The sequence below is a fragment of the Accipiter gentilis genome, chromosome 6 (assembly GCF_929443795.1).
Source record: "Accipiter gentilis chromosome 6, bAccGen1.1, whole genome shotgun sequence".
NCBI classification, from domain to species: domain Eukaryota; kingdom Metazoa; phylum Chordata; class Aves; order Accipitriformes; family Accipitridae; genus Astur; species Astur gentilis.
In genome coordinates, this window is record NC_064885.1 from 16,737,772 (window position 1) to 16,760,130 (window position 22,359).

At 66.9% G+C, this 22,359-nt stretch overlaps 14 non-coding genes across 14 annotated transcripts; all 14 read right to left on the reverse strand.

Annotated features, from left to right (window-relative positions):
• Nucleotides 1-271: 271 nt before the first annotated feature.
• LOC126040044 (5S ribosomal RNA) lies at nt 272-390 on the reverse strand. Its single transcript, XR_007506464.1, has one exon. It is a non-coding gene; the product is annotated as a 5S ribosomal RNA (ribosomal RNA).
• Nucleotides 391-1,991: 1,601 nt separating this feature from the next.
• LOC126040045 (5S ribosomal RNA) lies at nt 1,992-2,110 on the reverse strand. Its single transcript, XR_007506465.1, has one exon. It is a non-coding gene; the product is annotated as a 5S ribosomal RNA (ribosomal RNA).
• A 1,601-nt stretch (nt 2,111-3,711) lies between these two features.
• Nucleotides 3,712-3,830, reverse strand: LOC126040046 (5S ribosomal RNA). The gene has a single exon (XR_007506466.1). It is a non-coding gene; the product is annotated as a 5S ribosomal RNA (ribosomal RNA).
• A 666-nt stretch (nt 3,831-4,496) lies between these two features.
• On the reverse strand, nt 4,497-4,615 carry LOC126040047 (5S ribosomal RNA). The gene has a single exon (XR_007506467.1). It is a non-coding gene; the product is annotated as a 5S ribosomal RNA (ribosomal RNA).
• Nucleotides 4,616-6,216: 1,601 nt separating this feature from the next.
• On the reverse strand, nt 6,217-6,335 carry LOC126040048 (5S ribosomal RNA). Its single transcript, XR_007506468.1, has one exon. It is a non-coding gene; the product is annotated as a 5S ribosomal RNA (ribosomal RNA).
• A 1,601-nt stretch (nt 6,336-7,936) lies between these two features.
• Nucleotides 7,937-8,055, reverse strand: LOC126040068 (5S ribosomal RNA). Its single transcript, XR_007506489.1, has one exon. It is a non-coding gene; the product is annotated as a 5S ribosomal RNA (ribosomal RNA).
• A 1,600-nt stretch (nt 8,056-9,655) lies between these two features.
• LOC126040084 (5S ribosomal RNA) lies at nt 9,656-9,774 on the reverse strand. Its single transcript, XR_007506505.1, has one exon. It is a non-coding gene; the product is annotated as a 5S ribosomal RNA (ribosomal RNA).
• Nucleotides 9,775-11,375: 1,601 nt separating this feature from the next.
• Nucleotides 11,376-11,494, reverse strand: LOC126040063 (5S ribosomal RNA). Its single transcript, XR_007506485.1, has one exon. It is a non-coding gene; the product is annotated as a 5S ribosomal RNA (ribosomal RNA).
• Nucleotides 11,495-13,095: 1,601 nt separating this feature from the next.
• Nucleotides 13,096-13,214, reverse strand: LOC126040049 (5S ribosomal RNA). Its single transcript, XR_007506470.1, has one exon. It is a non-coding gene; the product is annotated as a 5S ribosomal RNA (ribosomal RNA).
• Nucleotides 13,215-14,815: 1,601 nt separating this feature from the next.
• Nucleotides 14,816-14,934, reverse strand: LOC126040050 (5S ribosomal RNA). Its single transcript, XR_007506471.1, has one exon. It is a non-coding gene; the product is annotated as a 5S ribosomal RNA (ribosomal RNA).
• Nucleotides 14,935-16,535: 1,601 nt separating this feature from the next.
• On the reverse strand, nt 16,536-16,654 carry LOC126040085 (5S ribosomal RNA). The gene has a single exon (XR_007506506.1). It is a non-coding gene; the product is annotated as a 5S ribosomal RNA (ribosomal RNA).
• Nucleotides 16,655-18,255: 1,601 nt separating this feature from the next.
• Nucleotides 18,256-18,374, reverse strand: LOC126040051 (5S ribosomal RNA). The gene has a single exon (XR_007506472.1). It is a non-coding gene; the product is annotated as a 5S ribosomal RNA (ribosomal RNA).
• A 1,601-nt stretch (nt 18,375-19,975) lies between these two features.
• Nucleotides 19,976-20,094, reverse strand: LOC126040052 (5S ribosomal RNA). The gene has a single exon (XR_007506473.1). It is a non-coding gene; the product is annotated as a 5S ribosomal RNA (ribosomal RNA).
• Nucleotides 20,095-21,695: 1,601 nt separating this feature from the next.
• On the reverse strand, nt 21,696-21,814 carry LOC126040086 (5S ribosomal RNA). Its single transcript, XR_007506507.1, has one exon. It is a non-coding gene; the product is annotated as a 5S ribosomal RNA (ribosomal RNA).
• Between the last annotated feature and the right edge of the window lie 545 nt (nt 21,815-22,359).

The window sequence follows — 22,359 nt, forward strand, 5'->3', positions numbered from 1 at the left end:
GGCAACACCCACACACACCTGCCTTCACCACGTCGACCCCCTGCATCACCTCTACACATCCCCACGCCCCACATCAAGCCCTCTCGCCTAACCACAACCACGCTCTCACCCCGCACTGCAGCCCCACCCACCCACAGAGCAGAGCGCCAGACAGTCGCAGAGCACACCTGCCCCACCACCGCGACCCCGGCCCTCACCCGCACACCCCTGCCCCTCCGCAACACCGCAGCAAGAAAAAAGGGGCCGCCCCGCGGCCTCCGCCAAGGCCAAAAGCCTACAGCACCCGGTATTCCCAGGCGGTCTCCCATCCAAGTACTAACCGGGCCCGACCCTGCTTAGCTTCCGAGATCAGACGAGATCGGGCGTTCTCAGGGTGGTATGGCCGTAGGCAGCCCTGTCCCCGCCAAGAGCCCTCTCGGGTGACGACAACCACGCTCCTACCCCACGCTACGGACTCACTGAGACACGCACAGCAACGGAACGCCTCTAGAACACGCACCTGCCCCACCACGGTCACCCCTGGCAACACCCGCTCTCATCCCCACGCAGCCCTGACCCGCAAAGAGGCCCCTCGGGCCACCGGCAACAGGCTCTCGTCCCACACTACAGCCTCACCGACCCACGCACAGCAGCGGCACGCCTCCAGAACACACACCTGCCCCACCGCGGTGACCCCCGGCAACACCCGCTCACATCCCCACGCAACCCAGGCCCCGCCAAGAGCCCTCTCGGGTGACGACAACCACGCTCCTACCCCACACTACAGACTCACTGAGACACGCACAGCAGCGGCACGCCTCTGGGACACACACCTGCCCCACCACGGTGACCCCCATCAACACCCAGTCTCATCCCCACGCTACCCTGCCCCGCAAGGAGGCCCCTCGGGCCACCGACAACAGGCTCCCGCCCCACACTACTGACTCACTGAGACACGCACAGCAGCGGCACGCCTCAGGACACACACCTGCCCCACCACGGTGACCCCCGGCAACACCCGCTCTCATCCCCACGCACCCCTGCCCCTCAGAGAGTCCCCTCGGACCACCAACACCACGCTCCCACCCCACACTGCAGCCCCAACAACTCAAGCACAGCAACGCAACACCTCTAGAACACACACCTGCCCCACCACGGAGACCCCCAGCAATACCCGTTCACATCCCCACGCAACTCTGCCCCGCCAAGATCCCTCTCGGGCGACCACAACCACACTCCTACCCCACACTGCAGCCTCACCGACCCACGCACAGCAGCGGCACGCCTCTAGACACACACCTGCCCCACCACGGAGACCCCCTGCAATACCCGCTCTCATCCCCACGCACCCCTGCCCCGCAAAGAGGCCCCTGGTGCCACTGACAGCAGGCTCCCACCCCACACTGCAGCCCCACCGACTCACGCACAGCAACGGAACACCTCTAGGACACACACCTGCCCCACCACCATCACCCCTGGCAACACCCGCTCTCATCCCCACGCACACCTGCCCCGCAAAGTGGCCCCTCGGGCCACCGGCAACAGGCTCTCGTCCCACACTACAGCCTCACCGACCCACGCACAGCAGCGGCACGCCTCCAGAACACACACCTGCCCCACCGCGGTGACCCCCGGCAACACCCGCTCACATCCCCACGCAACCCTGCCCCGCCAAGAGCCCTCTCGGGCGACCACAACCACGCTCCCACCCCACACTGCAGCCCCACGGAGGGGGGCTGCAGGCAACGCCCACACACACCTGCCTTCACCACGTCGACCCCCTGCATCACCTCTACACATCCCCACGCCCCACATCAAGCCCTCTCGCCTAACCACAACCACGCTCTCACCCCGCACTGCAGCCCCACCCACCCACAGAGCAGAGCGCCAGACAGTCGCAGAGCACACCTGCCCCACCACCGCGACCCCGGCCCTCACCCGCACACCCCTGCCCCTCCGCAACACCGCAGCAAGAAAACAGGGGCCGCCCCGCGGCCTCCGCCAAGGCCAAAAGCCTACAGCACCCGGTATTCCCAGGCGGTCTCCCATCCAAGTACTAACCGGGCCCGACCCTGCTTAGCTTCCGAGATCAGACGAGATCGGGCGTTCTCAGGGTGGTATGGCCGTAGGCAGCCCTGTCCCCGCCAAGAGCCCTCTCGGGTGACGACAACCACGCTCCTACCCCACGCTACGGACTCACTGAGACACGCACAGCAACGGAACGCCTCTAGAACACGCACCTGCCCCACCACGGTCACCCCTGGCAACACCCGCTCTCATCCCCACGCAGCCCTGACCCGCAAAGAGGCCCCTCGGGCCACCGGCAACAGGCTCTCGTCCCACACTACAGCCTCACCGACCCACGCACAGCAGCGGCACGCCTCCAGAACACACACCTGCCCCACCGCGGTGACCCCCGGCAACACCCGCTCACATCCCCACGCAACCCAGGCCCCGCCAAGAGCCCTCTCGGGTGACGACAACCACGCTCCTACCCCACACTACAGACTCACTGAGACACGCACAGCAGCGGCACGCCTCTGGGACACACACCTGCCCCACCACGGTGACCCCCATCAACACCCAGTCTCATCCCCACGCTACCCTGCCCCGCAAGGAGGCCCCTCGGGCCACCGACAACAGGCTCCCGCCCCACACTACTGACTCACTGAGACACGCACAGCAGCGGCACGCCTCAGGACACACACCTGCCCCACCACGGTGACCCCCGGCAACACCCGCTCTCATCCCCACGCACCCCTGCCCCTCAGAGAGTCCCCTCGGACCACCAACACCACGCTCCCACCCCACACTGCAGCCCCAACAACTCAAGCACAGCAACGCAACACCTCTAGAACACACACCTGCCCCACCACGGAGACCCCCAGCAATACCCGTTCTCATCCCCACGCAACTCTGCCCCGCCAAGATCCCTCTCGGGCGACCACAACCACACTCCTACCCCACACTGCAGCCTCACCGACCCACGCACAGCAGCGGCACGCCTCTAGACACACACCTGCCCCACCACGGAGACCCCCTGCAATACCCGCTCTCATCCCCACGCACCCCTGCCCCGCAAAGAGGCCCCTGGTGCCACTGACAGCAGGCTCCCACCCCACACTGCAGCCCCACCGACTCACGCACAGCAACGGAACACCTCTAGGACACACACCTGCCCCACCACCATCACCCCTGGCAACACCCGCTCTCATCCCCACGCACGCCTGCCCCGCAAAGTGGCCCCTCGGGCCACCGGCAACAGGCTCTCGTCCCACACTACAGCCTCACCGACCCACGCACAGCAGCGGCACGCCTCCAGAACACACACCTGCCCCACCGCGGTGACCCCCGGCAACACCCGCTCACATCCCCACGCAACCCTGCCCCGCCAAGAGCCCTCTCGGGCGACCACAACCACGCTCCCACCCCACACTGCAGCCCCACGGAGGGGGGCTGCAGGCAACACCCACACACACCTGCCTTCACCACGTCGACCCCCTGCATCACCTCTACACATCCCCACGCCCCACATCAAGCCCTCTCGCCTAACCACAACCACGCTCTCACCCCGCACTGCAGCCCCACCCACCCACAGAGCAGAGCGCCAGACAGTCGCAGAGCACACCTGCCCCACCACCGCGACCCCGGCCCTCACCCGCACACCCCTGCCCCTCCGCAACACCGCAGCAAGAAAACAGGGGCCGCCCCGCGGCCTCCGCCAAGGCCAAAAGCCTACAGCACCCGGTATTCCCAGGCGGTCTCCCATCCAAGTACTAACCGGGCCCGACCCTGCTTAGCTTCCGAGATCAGACGAGATCGGGCGTTCTCAGGGTGGTATGGCCGTAGGCAGCCCTGTCCCCGCCAAGAGCCCTCTCGGGTGACGACAACCACGCTCCTACCCCACGCTACGGACTCACTGAGACACGCACAGCAACGGAACGCCTCTAGAACACGCACCTGCCCCACCACGGTCACCCCTGGCAACACCCGCTCTCATCCCCACGCAGCCCTGACCCGCAAAGAGGCCCCTCGGGCCACCGGCAACAGGCTCTCGTCCCACACTACAGCCTCACCGACCCACGCACAGCAGCGGCACGCCTCCAGAACACACACCTGCCCCACCGCGGTGACCCCCGGCAACACCCGCTCACATCCCCACGCAACCCTGCCCCGCCAAGAGCCCTCTCGGGCGACCACAACCACGCTCCCACCCCACACTGCAGCCCCACGGAGGGGGGCTGCAGGCAACACCCACACACACCTGCCCTCACCACGTCGACCCCCTGCATCACCTCTACACATCCCCACGCCCCACATCAAGCCCTCTCGCCTAACCACAACCACGCTCTCACCCCGCACTGCAGCCCCACCCACCCACAGAGCAGAGCGCCAGACAGTCGCAGAGCACACCTGCCCCACCACCGCGACCCCGGCCCTCACCCGCACACCCCTGCCCCTCCGCAACACCGCAGCAAGAAAACAGGGGCCACCCCGCGGCCTCCGCCAAGGCCAAAAGCCTACAGCACCCGGTATTCCCAGGCGGTCTCCCATCCAAGTACTAACCGGGCCCGACCCTGCTTAGCTTCCGAGATCAGACGAGATCGGGCGTTCTCAGGGTGGTATGGCCGTAGGCAGCCCTGTCCCCGCCAAGAGCCCTCTCGGGTGACGACAACCACGCTCCTACCCCACGCTATGGACTCACTGAGACACGCACAGCAACGGAACGCCTCTAGAACACGCACCTGCCCCACCACGGTCACCCCTGGCAACACCCGCTCTCATCCCCACGCCGCCCTGACCCGCAAAGAGGCCCCTCGGGCCACCGGCAACAGGCTCTCGTCCCACACTACAGCCTCACCGACCCACGCACAGCAGCGGCACGCCTCCAGAACACACACCTGCCCCACCGCGGTGACCCCCGGCAACATCCGCTCACATCCCCACGCAACCCAGGCCCCGCCAAGAGCCCTCTCGGGTGACGACAACCACGCTCCTACCTCACACTACAGACTCACTGAGACACGCACAGCAGCGGCACGCCTCCAGAACACACACCTGCCCCACCACGGTGACCCCCATCAACACCCAGTCTCATCCCCACGCTACCCTGCCCCGCAAGGAGGCCCCTCGGGCCACCGACAACAGGCTCCCGCCCCACACTACTGACTCACTGAGACACGCACAGCAGCGGCACGCCTCAGGACACATACCTGCCCCGCCACGGTGACCCCCGGCAACACCCGCTCTCATCCCCACGCACCCCTGCCCCTCAGAGAGTCCCCTCGGACCACCAGCACCACGCTCCCACCCCACACTGCAGCCCCAACAACTCAAGCACAGCAACGCAACACCTCTAGAACACACACCTGCCCCACCACGGAGACCCCCAGCAATACCCGTTCACATCCCCACGCAACTCTGCCCCGCCAAGATCCCTCTCGGGCGACCACAACCACACTCCTACCCCACACTGCAGCCTCACCGACCCACGCACAGCAGCGGCACGCCTCTAGACACACACCTGCCCCACCACGGAGACCCCCTGCAATACCCGCTCTCATCCCCACGCACCCCTGCCCCGCAAAGAGGCCCCTGGTGCCACTGACAGCAGGCTCCCACCCCACACTGCAGCCCCACCGACTCACGCACAGCAACGGAACACCTCTAGGACACACACCTGCCCCACCACCATCACCCCTGGCAACACCCGCTCTCATCCCCACGCACGCCTGCCCCGCAAAGTGGCCCCTCGGGCCACCGGCAACAGGCTCTCGTCCCACACTACAGCCTCACCGACCCACGCACAGCAGCGGCACGCCTCCAGAACACACACCTGCCCCACCGCGGTGACCCCCGGCAACACCCGCTCACATCCCCACGCAACCCTGCCCCGCCAAGAGCCCTCTCGGGCGACCACAACCACGCTCCCACCCCACACTGCAGCCCCACGGAGGGGGGCTGCAGGCAACACCCACACACACCTGCCTTCACCACGTCGACCCCCTGCATCACCTCTACACATCCCCACGCCCCACATCAAGCCCTCTCGCCTAACCACAACCACGCTCTCACCCCGCACTGCAGCCCCACCCCCCCACAGAGCAGAGCGCCAGACAGTCGCAGAGCACACCTGCCCCACCACCGCGACCCCGGCCCTCACCCGCACACCCCTGCCCCTCCGCAACACCGCAGCAAGAAAACAGGGGCCGCCCCGCGGCCTCCGCCAAGGCCAAAAGCCTACAGCACCCGGTATTCCCAGGCGGTCTCCCATCCAAGTACTAACCGGGCCCGACCCTGCTTAGCTTCCGAGATCAGACGAGATCGGGCGTTCTCAGGGTGGTATGGCCGTAGGCAGCCCTGTCCCCGCCAAGAGCCCTCTCGGGTGACGACAACCACGCTCCTACCCCACGCTATGGACTCACTGAGACACGCACAGCAACGGAACGCCTCTAGAACACGCACCTGCCCCACCACGGTCACCCCTGGCAACACCCGCTCTCATCCCCACGCCGCCCTGACCCGCAAAGAGGCCCCTCGGGCCACCGGCAACAGGCTCTCGTCCCACACTACAGCCTCACCGACCCACGCACAGCAGCGGCACGCCTCCAGAACACACACCTGCCCCACCGCGGTGACCCCCGGCAACATCCGCTCACATCCCCACGCAACCCAGGCCCCGCCAAGAGCCCTCTCGGGTGACGACAACCACGCTCCTACCTCACACTACAGACTCACTGAGACACGCACAGCAGCGGCACGCCTCTGGGACACACACCTGCCCCACCACGGTGACCCCCATCAACACCCAGTCTCATCCCCACGCTACCCTGCCCCGCAAGGAGGCCCCTCGGGCCACCGACAACAGGCTCCCGCCCCACACTACTGACTCACTGAGACACGCACAGCAGCGGCACGCCTCAGGACACATACCTGCCCCGCCACGGTGACCCCCGGCAACACCCGCTCTCATCCCCACGCACCCCTGCCCCTCAGAGAGTCCCCTCGGACCACCAGCACCACGCTCCCACCCCACACTGCAGCCCCAACAACTCAAGCACAGCAACGCAACACCTCTAGAACACACACCTGCCCCACCACGGAGACCCCCAGCAATACCCGTTCACATCCCCACGCAACTCTGCCCCGCCAAGATCCCTCTCGGGCGACCACAACCACACTCCTACCCCACACTGCAGCCTCACCGACCCACGCACAGCAGCGGCACGCCTCTAGACACACACCTGCCCCACCACGGAGACCCCCTGCAATACCCGCTCTCATCCCCACGCACCCCTGCCCCGCAAAGAGGCCCCTGGTGCCACTGACAGCAGGCTCCCACCCCACACTGCAGCCCCACCGACTCACGCACAGCAACGGAACACCTCTAGGACACACACCTGCCCCACCACCATCACCCCTGGCAACACCCGCTCTCATCCCCACGCACGCCTGCCCCGCAAAGTGGCCCCTCGGGCCACCGGCAACAGGCTCTCGTCCCACACTACAGCCTCACCGACCCACGCACAGCAGCGGCACGCCTCCAGAACACACACCTGCCCCACCGCGGTGACCCCCGGCAACACCCGCTCACATCCCCACGCAACCCTGCCCCGCCAAGAGCCCTCTCGGGCGACCACAACCACGCTCCCACCCCACACTGCAGCCCCACGGAGGGGGGCTGCAGGCAACACCCACACACACCTGCCTTCACCACGTCGACCCCCTGCATCACCTCTACACATCCCCACGCCCCACATCAAGCCCTCTCGCCTAACCACAACCACGCTCTCACCCCGCACTGCAGCCCCACCCACCCACAGAGCAGAGCGCCAGACAGTCGCAGAGCACACCTGCCCCACCACCGCGACCCCGGCCCTCACCCGCACACCCCTGCCCCTCCGCAACACCGCAGCAAGAAAACAGGGGCCGCCCCGCGGCCTCCGCCAAGGCCAAAAGCCTACAGCACCCGGTATTCCCAGGCGGTCTCCCATCCAAGTACTAACCGGGCCCGACCCAGCTTAGCTTCCGAGATCAGACGAGATCGGGCGTTCTCAGGGTGGTATGGCCGTAGGCAGCCCTGTCCCCGCCAAGAGCCCTCTCGGGTGACGACAACCACGCTCCTACCCCACGCTACGGACTCACTGAGACACGCACAGCAACGGAACGCCTCTAGAACACGCACCTGCCCCACCACGGTCACCCCTGGCAACACCCGCTCTCATCCCCACGCAGCCCTGACCCGCAAAGAGGCCCCTCGGGCCACCGGCAACAGGCTCTCGTCCCACACTACAGCCTCACCGACCCACGCACAGCAGCGGCACGCCTCAGGACACACACCTGCCCCACCACGGTGACCCCCGGCAACACCCGCTCACATCCCCACGCAACCCAGGCCCCGCCAAGAGCCCTCTCGGGTGACGACAACCACGCTCCTACCCCACACTACAGACTCACTGAGACACGCACAGCAGCGGCACGCCTCTGGGACACACACCTGCCCCACCACGGTGACCCCCATCAACACCCAGTCTCATCCCCACGCTACCCTGCCCCGCAAGGAGGCCCCTCGGGCCACCGACAACAGGCTCCCGCCCCGCACTACTGACTCACTGAGACACGCACAGCAGCGGCACGCCTCAGGACACACACCTGCCCCACCACGGTGACCCCCGGCAACACCCGCTCTCATCCCCACGCACCCCTGCCCCTCAGAGAGTCCCCTCGGACCACCAGCACCACGCTCCCACCCCACACTGCAGCCCCAACAACTCAAGCACAGCAACGCAACACCTCTAGAACACACACCTGCCCCACCACGGAGACCCCCAGCAATACCCGTTCACATCCCCACGCAACTCTGCCCCGCCAAGATCCCTCTCGGGCGACCACAACCACACTCCTACCCCACACTGCAGCCTCACCGACCCACGCACAGCAGCGGCACGCCTCTAGACACACACCTGCCCCACCACGGAGACCCCCTGCAATACCCGCTCTCATCCCCACGCACCCCTGCCCCGCAAAGAGGCCCCTGGTGCCACTGACAGCAGGCTCCCACCCCACACTGCAGCCCCACCGACTCACGCACAGCAACGGAACACCTCTAGGACACACACCTGCCCCACCACCAGCACCCCTGGCAACACCCGCTCTCATCCCCACGCACGCCTGCCCCGCAAAGTGGCCCCTCGGGCCACCGGCAACAGGCTCTCGTCCCACACTACAGCCTCACCGACCCACGCACAGCAGCGGCACGCCTCCAGAACACACACCTGCCCCACCGCGGTGACCCCCGGCAACACCCGCTCACATCCCCACGCAACCCTGCCCCGCCAAGAGCCCTCTCGGGCGACCACAACCACGCTCCCACCCCACACTGCAGCCCCACGGAGGGGGGCTGCAGGCAACACCCACACACACCTGCCTTCACCACGTCGACCCCCTGCATCACCTCTACACATCCCCACGCCCCACATCAAGCCCTCTCGCCTAACCACAACCACGCTCTCACCCCGCACTGCAGCCCCACCCACCCACAGAGCAGAGCGCCAGACAGTCGCAGAGCACACCTGCCCCACCACCGCGACCCCGGCCCTCACCCGCACACCCCTGCCCCTCCGCAACACCGCAGCAAGAAAACAGGGGCCGCCCCGCGGCCTCCGCCAAGGCCAAAAGCCTACAGCACCCGGTATTCCCAGGCGGTCTCCCATCCAAGTACTAACGGGGCCCGACCCTGCTTAGCTTCCGAGATCAGACGAGATCGGGCGTTCTCAGGGTGGTATGGCCGTAGGCAGCCCTGTCCCCGCCAAGAGCCCTCTCGGGTGACGACAACCACGCTCCTACCCCACGCTACGGACTCACTGAGACACGCACAGCAACGGAACGCCTCTAGAACACGCACCTGCCCCACCACGGTCACCCCTGGCAACACCCGCTCTCATCCCCACGCCGCCCTGACCCGCAAAGAGGCCCCTCGGGCCACCGGCAACAGGCTCTCGTCCCACACTACAGCCTCACCGACCCACGCACAGCAGCGGCACGCCTCCAGAACACACACCTGCCCCACCGCGGTGACCCCCGGCAACATCCGCTCACATCCCCACGCAACCCAGGCCCCGCCAAGAGCCCTCTCGGGTGACGACAACCACGCTCCTACCCCACACTACAGACTCACTGAGACACGCACAGCAGCGGCACGCCTCTGGGACACACACCTGCCCCACCACGGTGACCCCCATCAACACCCAGTCTCATCCCCACGCTACCCTGCCCCGCAAGGAGGCCCCTCGGGCCACCGACAACAGGCTCCCGCCCCGCACTACTGACTCACTGAGACACGCACAGCAGCGGCACGCCTCAGGACACACACCTGCCCCACCACGGTGACCCCCGGCAACACCCGCTCTCATCCCCACGCACCCCTGCCCCTCAGAGAGTCCCCTCGGACCACCAGCACCACGCTCCCACCCCACACTGCAGCCCCAACAACTCAAGCACAGCAACGCAACACCTCTAGAACACACACCTGCCCCACCACGGAGACCCCCAGCAATACCCGTTCACATCCCCACGCAACTCTGCCCCGCCAAGATCCCTCTCGGGCGACCACAACCACACTCCTACCCCACACTGCAGCCTCACCGACCCACGCACAGCAGCGGCACGCCTCTAGACACACACCTGCCCCACCACGGAGACCCCCTGCAATACCCGCTCTCATCCCCACGCACCCCTGCCCCGCAAAGAGGCCCCTGGTGCCACTGACAGCAGGCTCCCACCCCACACTGCAGCCCCACCGACTCACGCACAGCAACGGAACACCTCTAGGACACACACCTGCCCCACCACCATCACCCCTGGCAACACCCGCTCTCATCCCCACGCACGCCTGCCCCGCAAAGTGGCCCCTCGGGCCACCGGCAACAGGCTCTCGTCCCACACTACAGCCTCACCGACCCACGCACAGCAGCGGCACGCCTCCAGAACACACACCTGCCCCACCGCGGTGACCCCCGGCAACACCCGCTCACATCCCCACGCAACCCTGCCCCGCCAAGAGCCCTCTCGGGCGACCACAACCACGCTCCCACCCCACACTGCAGCCCCACGGAGGGGGGCTGCAGGCAACACCCACACACACCTGCCTTCACCACGTCGACCCCCTGCATCACCTCTACACATCCCCACGCCCCACATCAAGCCCTCTCGCCTAACCACAACCACGCTCTCACCCCGCACTGCAGCCCCACCCACCCACAGAGCAGAGCGCCAGACAGTCGCAGAGCACACCTGCCCCACCACCGCGACCCCGGCCCTCACCCGCACACCCCTGCCCCTCCGCAACACCGCAGCAAGAAAACAGGGGCCGCCCCGCGGCCTCCGCCAAGGCCAAAAGCCTACAGCACCCGGTATTCCCGGGCGGTCTCCCATCCAAGTACTAACCGGGCCCGACCCTGCTTAGCTTCCGAGATCAGACGAGATCGGGCGTTCTCAGGGTGGTATGGCCGTAGGCAGCCCTGTCCCCGCCAAGAGCCCTCTCGGGTGACGACAACCACGCTCCTACCCCACGCTACGGACTCACTGAGACACGCACAGCAACGGAACGCCTCTAGAACACGCACCTGCCCCACCACGGTCACCCCTGGCAACACCTGCTCTCATCCCCACGCAGCACTGACCCGCAAAGAGGCCCCTCGGGCCACCGGCAACAGGCTCTCGTCCCACACTACAGCCTCACCGACCCACGCACAGCAGCGGCACGCCTCCAGAACACACACCTGCCCCACCGCGGTGACCCCCGGCAACATCCGCTCACATCCCCACGCAACCCAGGCCCCGCCAAGAGCCCTCTCGGGTGACGACAACCACGCTCCTACCCCACACTACAGACTCACTGAGACACGCACAGCAGCGGCACGCCTCTGGGACACACACCTGCCCCACCACGGTGACCCCCATCAACACCCAGTCTCATCCCCACGCTACCCTGCCCCGCAAGGAGGCCCCTCGGGCCACCGACAACAGGCTCCCGCCCCGCACTACTGACTCACTGAGACACGCACAGCAGCGGCACGCCTCAGGACACACACCTGCCCCACCACGGTGACCCCCGGCAACACCCGCTCTCATCCCCACGCACCCCTGCCCCTCAGAGAGTCCCCTCGGACCACCAGCACCACGCTCCCACCCCACACTGCAGCCCCAACAACTCAAGCACAGCAACGCAACACCTCTAGAACACACACCTGCCCCACCACGGAGACCCCCAGCAATACCCGTTCACATCCCCACGCAACTCTGCCCCGCCAAGATCCCTCTCGGGCGACCACAACCACACTCCTACCCCACACTGCAGCCTCACCGACCCACGCACAGCAGCGGCACGCCTCTAGACACACACCTGCCCCACCACGGAGACCCCCTGCAATACCCGCTCTCATCCCCACGCACCCCTGCCCCGCAAAGAGGCCCCTGGTGCCACTGACAGCAGGCTCCCACCCCACACTGCAGCCCCACCGACTCACGCACAGCAACGGAACACCTCTAGGACACACACCTGCCCCACCACCATCACCCCTGGCAACACCCGCTCTCATCCCCACGCACGCCTGCCCCGCAAAGTGGCCCCTCGGGCCACCGGCAACAGGCTCTCGTCCCACACTACAGCCTCACCGACCCACGCACAGCAGCGGCACGCCTCCAGAACACACACCTGCCCCACCGCGGTGACCCCCGGCAACACCCGCTCACATCCCCACGCAACCCTGCCCCGCCAAGAGCCCTCTCGGGCGACCACAACCACGCTCCCACCCCACACTGCAGCCCCACGGAGGGGGGCTGCAGGCAACACCCACACACACCTGCCTTCACCACGTCGACCCCCTGCATCACCTCTACACATCCCCACGCCCCACATCAAGCCCTCTCGCCTAACCACAACCACGCTCTCACCCCGCACTGCAGCCCCACCCACCCACAGAGCAGAGCGCCAGACAGTCGCAGAGCACACCTGCCCCACCACCGCGACCCCGGCCCTCACCCGCACACCCCTGCCCCTCCGCAACACCGCAGCAAGAAAACAGGGGCCGCCCCGCGGCCTCCGCCAAGGCCAAAAGCCTACAGCACCCGGTATTCCCAGGCGGTCTCCCATCCAAGTACTAACCGGGCCCGACCCTGCTTAGCTTCCGAGATCAGACGAGATCGGGCGTTCTCAGGGTGGTATGGCCGTAGGCAGCCCTGTCCCCGCCAAGAGCCCTCTCGGGTGACGACAACCACGCTCCTACCCCACGCTACGGACTCACTGAGACACGCACAGCAACGGAACGCCTCTAGAACACGCACCTGCCCCACCACGGTCACCCCTGGCAACACCTGCTCTCATCCCCACGCAGCACTGACCCGCAAAGAGGCCCCTCGGGCCACCGGCAACAGGCTCTCGTCCCACACTACAGCCTCACCGACCCACGCACAGCAGCGGCACGCCTCCAGAACACACACCTGCCCCACCGCGGTGACCCCCGGCAACATCCGCTCACATCCCCACGCAACCCAGGCCCCGCCAAGAGCCCTCTCGGGTGACGACAACCACGCTCCTACCCCACACTACAGACTCACTGAGACACGCACAGCAGCGGCACGCCTCTGGGACACACACCTGCCCCACCACGGTGACCCCCATCAACACCCAGTCTCATCCCCACGCTACCCTGCCCCGCAAGGAGGCCCCTCGGGCCACCGACAACAGGCTCCCGCCCCGCACTACTGACTCACTGAGACACGCACAGCAGCGGCACGCCTCAGGACACACACCTGCCCCACCACGGTGACCCCCGGCAACACCCGCTCTCATCCCCACGCACCCCTGCCCCTCAGAGAGTCCCCTCGGACCACCAGCACCACGCTCCCACCCCACACTGCAGCCCCAACAACTCAAGCACAGCAACGCAACACCTCTAGAACACACACCTGCCCCACCACGGAGACCCCCAGCAATACCCGTTCACATCCCCACGCAACTCTGCCCCGCCAAGATCCCTCTCGGGCGACCACAACCACACTCCTACCCCACACTGCAGCCTCACCGACCCACGCACAGCAGCGGCACGCCTCTAGACACACACCTGCCCCACCACGGAGACCCCCTGCAATACCCGCTCTCATCCCCACGCACCCCTGCCCCGCAAAGAGGCCCCTGGTGCCACTGACAGCAGGCTCCCACCCCACACTGCAGCCCCACCGACTCACGCACAGCAACGGAACACCTCTAGGACACACACCTGCCCCACCACCATCACCCCTGGCAACACCCGCTCTCATCCCCACGCACGCCTGCCCCGCAAAGTGGCCCCTCGGGCCACCGGCAACAGGCTCTCGTCCCACACTACAGCCTCACCGACCCACGCACAGCAGCGGCACGCCTCCAGAACACACACCTGCCCCACCGCGGTGACCCCCGGCAACACCCGCTCACATCCCCACGCAACCCTGCCCCGCCAAGAGCCCTCTCGGGCGACCACAACCACGCTCCCACCCCACACTGCAGCCCCACGGAGGGGGGCTGCAGGCAACACCCACACACACCTGCCTTCACCACGTCGACCCCCTGCATCACCTCTACACATCCCCACGCCCCACATCAAGCCCTCTCGCCTAACCACAACCACGCTCTCACCCCGCACTGCAGCCCCACCCACCCACAGAGCAGAGCGCCAGACAGTCGCAGAGCACACCTGCCCCACCACCGCGACCCCGGCCCTCACCCGCACACCCCTGCCCCTCCGCAACACCGCAGCAAGAAAACAGGGGCCGCCCCGCGGCCTCCGCCAAGGCCAAAAGCCTACAGCACCCGGTATTCCCAGGCGGTCTCCCATCCAAGTACTAACCGGGCCCGACCCTGCTTAGCTTCCGAGATCAGACGAGATCGGGCGTTCTCAGGGTGGTATGGCCGTAGGCAGCCCTGTCCCCGCCAAGAGCCCTCTCGGGTGACGACAACCACGCTCCTACCCCACGCTACGGACTCACTGAGACACGCACAGCAACGGAACGCCTCTAGAACACGCACCTGCCCCACCACGGTCACCCCTGGCAACACCCGCTCTCATCCCCACACCGCCCTGACCCGCAAAGAGGACCCTCGGGCCACCGGCAACAGGCTCTCGTCCCACACTACAGCCTCACCGACCCACGCACAGCAGCGGCACGCCTCCAGAACACACACCTGCCCCACCGCGGTGACCCCCGGCAACATCCGCTCACATCCCCACGCAACCCAGGCCCCGCCAAGAGCCCTCTCGGGTGACGACAACCACGCTCCTACCCCACACTACAGACTCACTGAGACACGCACAGCAGCGGCACGCCTCTGGGACACACACCTGCCCCACCACGGTGACCCCCATCAACACCCAGTCTCATCCCCACGCTACCCTGCCCCGCAAGGAGGCCCCTCGGGCCACCGACAACAGGCTCCCGCCCCGCACTACTGACTCACTGAGACACGCACAGCAGCGGCACGCCTCAGGACACACACCTGCCCCACCACGGTGACCCCCGGCAACACCCGCTCTCATCCCCACGCACCCCTGCCCCTCAGAGAGTCCCCTCGGACCACCAGCACCACGCTCCCACCCCACACTGCAGCCCCAACAACTCAAGCACAGCAACGCAACACCTCTAGAACACACACCTGCCCCACCACGGAGACCCCCAGCAATACCCGTTCACATCCCCACGCAACTCTGCCCCGCCAAGATCCCTCTCGGGCGACCACAACCACACTCCTACCCCACACTGCAGCCTCACCGACCCACGCACAGCAGCGGCACGCCTCTAGACACACACCTGCCCCACCACGGAGACCCCCTGCAATACCCGCTCTCATCCCCACGCACCCCTGCCCCGCAAAGAGGCCCCTGGTGCCACTGACAGCAGGCTCCCACCCCACACTGCAGCCCCACCGACTCACGCACAGCAACGGAACACCTCTAGGACACACACCTGCCCCACCACCATCACCCCTGGCAACACCCGCTCTCATCCCCACGCACGCCTGCCCCGCAAAGTGGCCCCTCGGGCCACCGGCAACAGGCTCTCGTCCCACACTACAGCCTCACCGACCCACGCACAGCAGCGGCACGCCTCCAGAACACACACCTGCCCCACCGCGGTGACCCCCGGCAACACCCGCTCACATCCCCACGCAACCCTGCCCCGCCAAGAGCCCTCTCGGGCGACCACAACCACGCTCCCACCCCACACTGCAGCCCCACGGAGGGGGGCTGCAGGCAACACCCACACACACCTGCCTTCACCACGTCGACCCCCTGCATCACCTCTACACATCCCCACGCCCCACATCAAGCCCTCTCGCCTAACCACAACCACGCTCTCACCCCGCACTGCAGCCCCACCCACCCACAGAGCAGAGCGCCAGACAGTCGCAGAGCACACCTGCCCCACCACCGCGACCCCGGCCCTCACCCGCACACCCCTGCCCCTCCGCAACACCGCAGCAAGAAAACAGGGGCCGCCCCGCGGCCTCCGCCAAGGCCAAAAGCCTACAGCACCCGGTATTCCCAGGCGGTCTCCCATCCAAGTACTAACGGGGCCCGACCCTGCTTAGCTTCCGAGATCAGACGAGATCGGGCGTTCTCAGGGTGGTATGGCCGTAGGCAGCCCTGTCCCCGCCAAGAGCCCTCTCGGGTGACGACAACCACGCTCCTACCCCACGCTACGGACTCACTGAGACACGCACAGCAACGGAACGCCTCTAGAACACGCACCTGCCCCACCACGGTCACCCCTGGCAACACCTGCTCTCATCCCCACGCAGCCCTGACCCGCAAAGAGGCCCCTCGGGCCACCGGCAACAGGCTCTCGTCCCACACTACAGCCTCACCGACCCACGCACAGCAGCGGCACGCCTCCAGAACACACACCTGCCCCACCGCGGTGACCCCCGGCAACATCCGCTCACATCCCCACGCAACCCAGGCCCCGCCAAGAGCCCTCTCGGGTGACGACAACCACGCTCCTACCCCACACTACAGACTCACTGAGACACGCACAGCAGCGGCACGCCTCTGGGACACACACCTGCCCCACCACGGTGACCCCCATCAACACCCAGTCTCATCCCCACGCTACCCTGCCCCGCAAGGAGGCCCCTCGGGCCACCGACAACAGGCTCCCGCCCCACACTACTGACTCACTGAGACACGCACAGCAGCGGCACGCCTCAGGACACACACCTGCCCCACCACGGTGACCCCCGGCAACACCCGCTCTCATCCCCACGCACCCCTGCCCCTCAGAGAGTCCCCTCGGACCACCAGCACCACGCTCCCACCCCACACTGCAGCCCCAACAACTCAAGCACAGCAACGCAACACCTCTAGAACACACACCTGCCCCACCACGGAGACCCCCAGCAATACCCGTTCACATCCCCACGCAACTCTGCCCCGCCAAGATCCCTCTCGGGCGACCACAACCACACTCCTACCCCACACTGCAGCCTCACCGACCCACGCACAGCAGCGGCACGCCTCTAGACACACACCTGCCCCACCACGGAGACCCCCTGCAATACCCGCTCTCATCCCCACGCACCCCTGCCCCGCAAAGAGGCCCCTGGTGCCACTGACAGCAGGCTCCCACCCCACACTGCAGCCCCACCGACTCACGCACAGCAACGGAACACCTCTAGGACACACACCTGCCCCACCACCATCACCCCTGGCAACACCCGCTCTCATCCCCACGCACGCCTGCCCCGCAAAGTGGCCCCTCGGGCCACCGGCAACAGGCTCTCGTCCCACACTACAGCCTCACCGACCCACGCACAGCAGCGGCACGCCTCCAGAACACACACCTGCCCCACCGCGGTGACCCCCGGCAACACCCGCTCACATCCCCACGCAACCCTGCCCCGCCAAGAGCCCTCTCGGGCGACCACAACCACGCTCCCACCCCACACTGCAGCCCCACGGAGGGGGGCTGCAGGCAACACCCACACACACCTGCCTTCACCACGTCGACCCCCTGCATCACCTCTACACATCCCCACGCCCCACATCAAGCCCTCTCGCCTAACCACAACCACGCTCTCACCCCGCACTGCAGCCCCACCCACCCACAGAGCAGAGCGCCAGACAGTCGCAGAGCACACCTGCCCCACCACCGCGACCCCGGCCCTCACCCGCACACCCCTGCCCCTCCGCAACACCGCAGCAAGAAAACAGGGGCCGCCCCGCGGCCTCCGCCAAGGCCAAAAGCCTACAGCACCCGGTATTCCCAGGCGGTCTCCCATCCAAGTACTAACCGGGCCCGACCCTGCTTAGCTTCCGAGATCAGACGAGATCGGGCGTTCTCAGGGTGGTATGGCCGTAGGCAGCCCTGTCCCCGCCAAGAGCCCTCTCGGGTGACGACAACCACGCTCCTACCCCACGCTACGGACTCACTGAGACACGCACAGCAACGGAACGCCTCTAGAACACGCACCTGCCCCACCACGGTCACCCCTGGCAACACCCGCTCTCATCCCCACACCGCCCTGACCCGCAAAGAGGACCCTCGGGCCACCGGCAACAGGCTCTCGTCCCACACTACAGCCTCACCGACCCACGCACAGCAGCGGCACGCCTCCAGAACACACACCTGCCCCACCGCGGTGACCCCCGGCAACATCCGCTCACATCCCCACGCAACCCAGGCCCCGCCAAGAGCCCTCTCGGGTGACGACAACCACGCTCCTACCCCACACTACAGACTCACTGAGACACGCACAGCAGCGGCACGCCTCTGGGACACACACCTGCCCCACCACGGTGACCCCCATCAACACCCAGTCTCATCCCCACGCTACCCTGCCCCGCAAGGAGGCCCCTCGGGCCACCGACAACAGGCTCCCGCCCCGCACTACTGACTCACTGAGACACGCACAGCAGCGGCACGCCTCAGGACACACACCTGCCCCACCACGGTGACCCCCGGCAACACCCGCTCTCATCCCCACGCACCCCTGCCCCTCAGAGAGTCCCCTCGGACCACCAGCACCACGCTCCCACCCCACACTGCAGCCCCAACAACTCAAGCACAGCAACGCAACACCTCTAGAACACACACCTGCCCCACCACGGAGACCCCCAGCAATACCCGTTCACATCCCCACGCAACTCTGCCCCGCCAAGATCCCTCTCGGGCGACCACAACCACACTCCTACCCCACACTGCAGCCTCACCGACCCACGCACAGCAGCGGCACGCCTCTAGACACACACCTGCCCCACCACGGAGACCCCCTGCAATACCCGCTCTCATCCCCACGCACCCCTGCCCCGCAAAGAGGCCCCTGGTGCCACTGACAGCAGGCTCCCACCCCACACTGCAGCCCCACCGACTCACGCACAGCAACGGAACACCTCTAGGACACACACCTGCCCCACCACCATCACCCCTGGCAACACCCGCTCTCATCCCCACGCACGCCTGCCCCGCAAAGTGGCCCCTCGGGCCACCGGCAACAGGCTCTCGTCCCACACTACAGCCTCACCGACCCACGCACAGCAGCGGCACGCCTCCAGAACACACACCTGCCCCACCGCGGTGACCCCCGGCAACACCCGCTCACATCCCCACGCAACCCTGCCCCGCCAAGAGCCCTCTCGGGCGACCACAACCACGCTCCCACCCCACACTGCAGCCCCACGGAGGGGGGCTGCAGGCAACACCCACACACACCTGCCTTCACCACGTCGACCCCCTGCATCACCTCTACACATCCCCACGCCCCACATCAAGCCCTCTCGCCTAACCACAACCACGCTCTCACCCCGCACTGCAGCCCCACCCACCCACAGAGCAGAGCGCCAGACAGTCGCAGAGCACACCTGCCCCACCACCGCGACCCCGGCCCTCACCCGCACACCCCTGCCCCTCCGCAACACCGCAGCAAGAAAACAGGGGCCGCCCCGCGGCCTCCGCCAAGGCCAAAAGCCTACAGCACCCGGTATTCCCAGGCGGTCTCCCATCCAAGTACTAACCGGGCCCGACCCTGCTTAGCTTCCGAGATCAGACGAGATCGGGCGTTCTCAGGGTGGTATGGCCGTAGGCAGCCCTGTCCCCGCCAAGAGCCCTCTCGGGTGACGACAACCACGCTCCTACCCCACGCTACGGACTCACTGAGACACGCACAGCAACGGAACGCCTCTAGAACACGCACCTGCCCCACCACGGTCACCCCTGGCAACACCCGCTCTCATCCCCACGCAGCCCTGACCCGCAAAGAGGCCCCTCGGGCCACCGGCAACAGGCTCTCGTCCCACACTACAGCCTCACCGACCCACGCACAGCAGCGGCACGCCTCCAGAACACACACCTGCCCCACCGCGGTGACCCCCGGCAACATCCGCTCACATCCCCACGCAACCCAGGCCCCGCCAAGAGCCCTCTCGGGTGACGACAACCACGCTCCTACCCCACACTACAGACTCACTGAGACACGCACAGCAGCGGCACGCCTCTGGGACACACACCTGCCCCACCACGGTGACCCCCATCAACACCCAGTCTCATCCCCACGCTACCCTGCCCCGCAAGGAGGCCCCTCGGGCCACCGACAACAGGCTCCCGCCCCGCACTACTGACTCACTGAGACACGCACAGCAGCGGCACGCCTCAGGACACACACCTGCCCCACCACGGTGACCCCCGGCAACACCCGCTCTCATCCCCACGCACCCCTGCCCCTCAGAGAGTCCCCTCGGACCACCAGCACCACGCTCCCACCCCACACTGCAGCCCCAACAACTCAAGCACAGCAACGCAACACCTCTAGAACACACACCTGCCCCACCACGGAGACCCCCAGCAATACCCGTTCACATCCCCACGCAACTCTGCCCCGCCAAGATCCCTCTCGGGCGACCACAACCACACTCCTACCCCACACTGCAGCCTCACCGACCCACGCACAGCAGCGGCACGCCTCTAGACACACACCTGCCCCACCACGGAGACCCCCTGCAATACCCGCTCTCATCCCCACGCACCCCTGCCCCGCAAAGAGGCCCCTGGTGCCACTGACAGCAGGCTCCCACCCCACACTGCAGCCCCACCGACTCACGCACAGCAACGGAACACCTCTAGGACACACACCTGCCCCACCACCATCACCCCTGGCAACACCCGCTCTCATCCCCACGCACGCCTGCCCCGCAAAGTGGCCCCTCGGGCCACCGGCAACAGGCTCTCGTCCCACACTACAGCCTCACCGACCCACGCACAGCAGCGGCACGCCTCCAGAACACACACCTGCCCCACCGCGGTGACCCCCGGCAACACCCGCTCACATCCCCACGCAACCCTGCCCCGCCAAGAGCCCTCTCGGGCGACCACAACCACGCTCCCACCCCACACTGCAGCCCCACGGAGGGGGGCTGCAGGCAACACCCACACACACCTGCCTGCACCACGTCGACCCCCTGCATCACCTCTACACATCCCCACGCCCCACATCAAGCCCTCTCGCCTAACCACAACCACGCTCTCACCCCGCACTGCAGCCCCACCCACCCACAGAGCAGAGCGCCAGACAGTCGCAGAGCACACCTGCCCCACCACCGCGACCCCGGCCCTCACCCGCACACCCCTGCCCCTCCGCAACACCGCAGCAAGAAAACAGGGGCCGCCCCGCGGCCTCCGCCAAGGCCAAAAGCCTACAGCACCCGGTATTCCCAGGCGGTCTCCCATCCAAGTACTAACGGGGCCCGACCCTGCTTAGCTTCCGAGATCAGACGAGATCGGGCGTTCTCAGGGTGGTATGGCCGTAGGCAGCCCTGTCCCCGCCAAGAGCCCTCTCGGGTGACGACAACCACGCTCCTACCCCACGCTACGGACTCACTGAGACACGCACAGCAACGGAACGCCTCTAGAACACGCACCTGCCCCACCACGGTCACCCCTGGCAACACCTGCTCTCATCCCCACGCCGCCCTGACCCGCAAAGAGGCCCCTCGGGCCACCGGCAACAGGCTCTCGTCCCACACTACAGCCTCACCGACCCACGCACAGCAGCGGCACGCCTCCAGAACACACACCTGCCCCACCGCGGTGACCCCCGGCAACATCCGCTCACATCCCCACGCAACCCAGGCCCCGCCAAGAGCCCTCTCGGGTGACGACAACCACGCTCCTACCCCACACTACAGACTCACTGAGACACGCACAGCAGCGGCACGCCTCTGGGACACACACCTGCCCCACCACGGTGACCCCCATCAACACCCAGTCTCATCCCCACGCTACCCTGCCCCGCAAGGAGGCCCCTCGGGCCACCGACAACAGGCTCCCGCCCCACACTACTGACTCACTGAGACA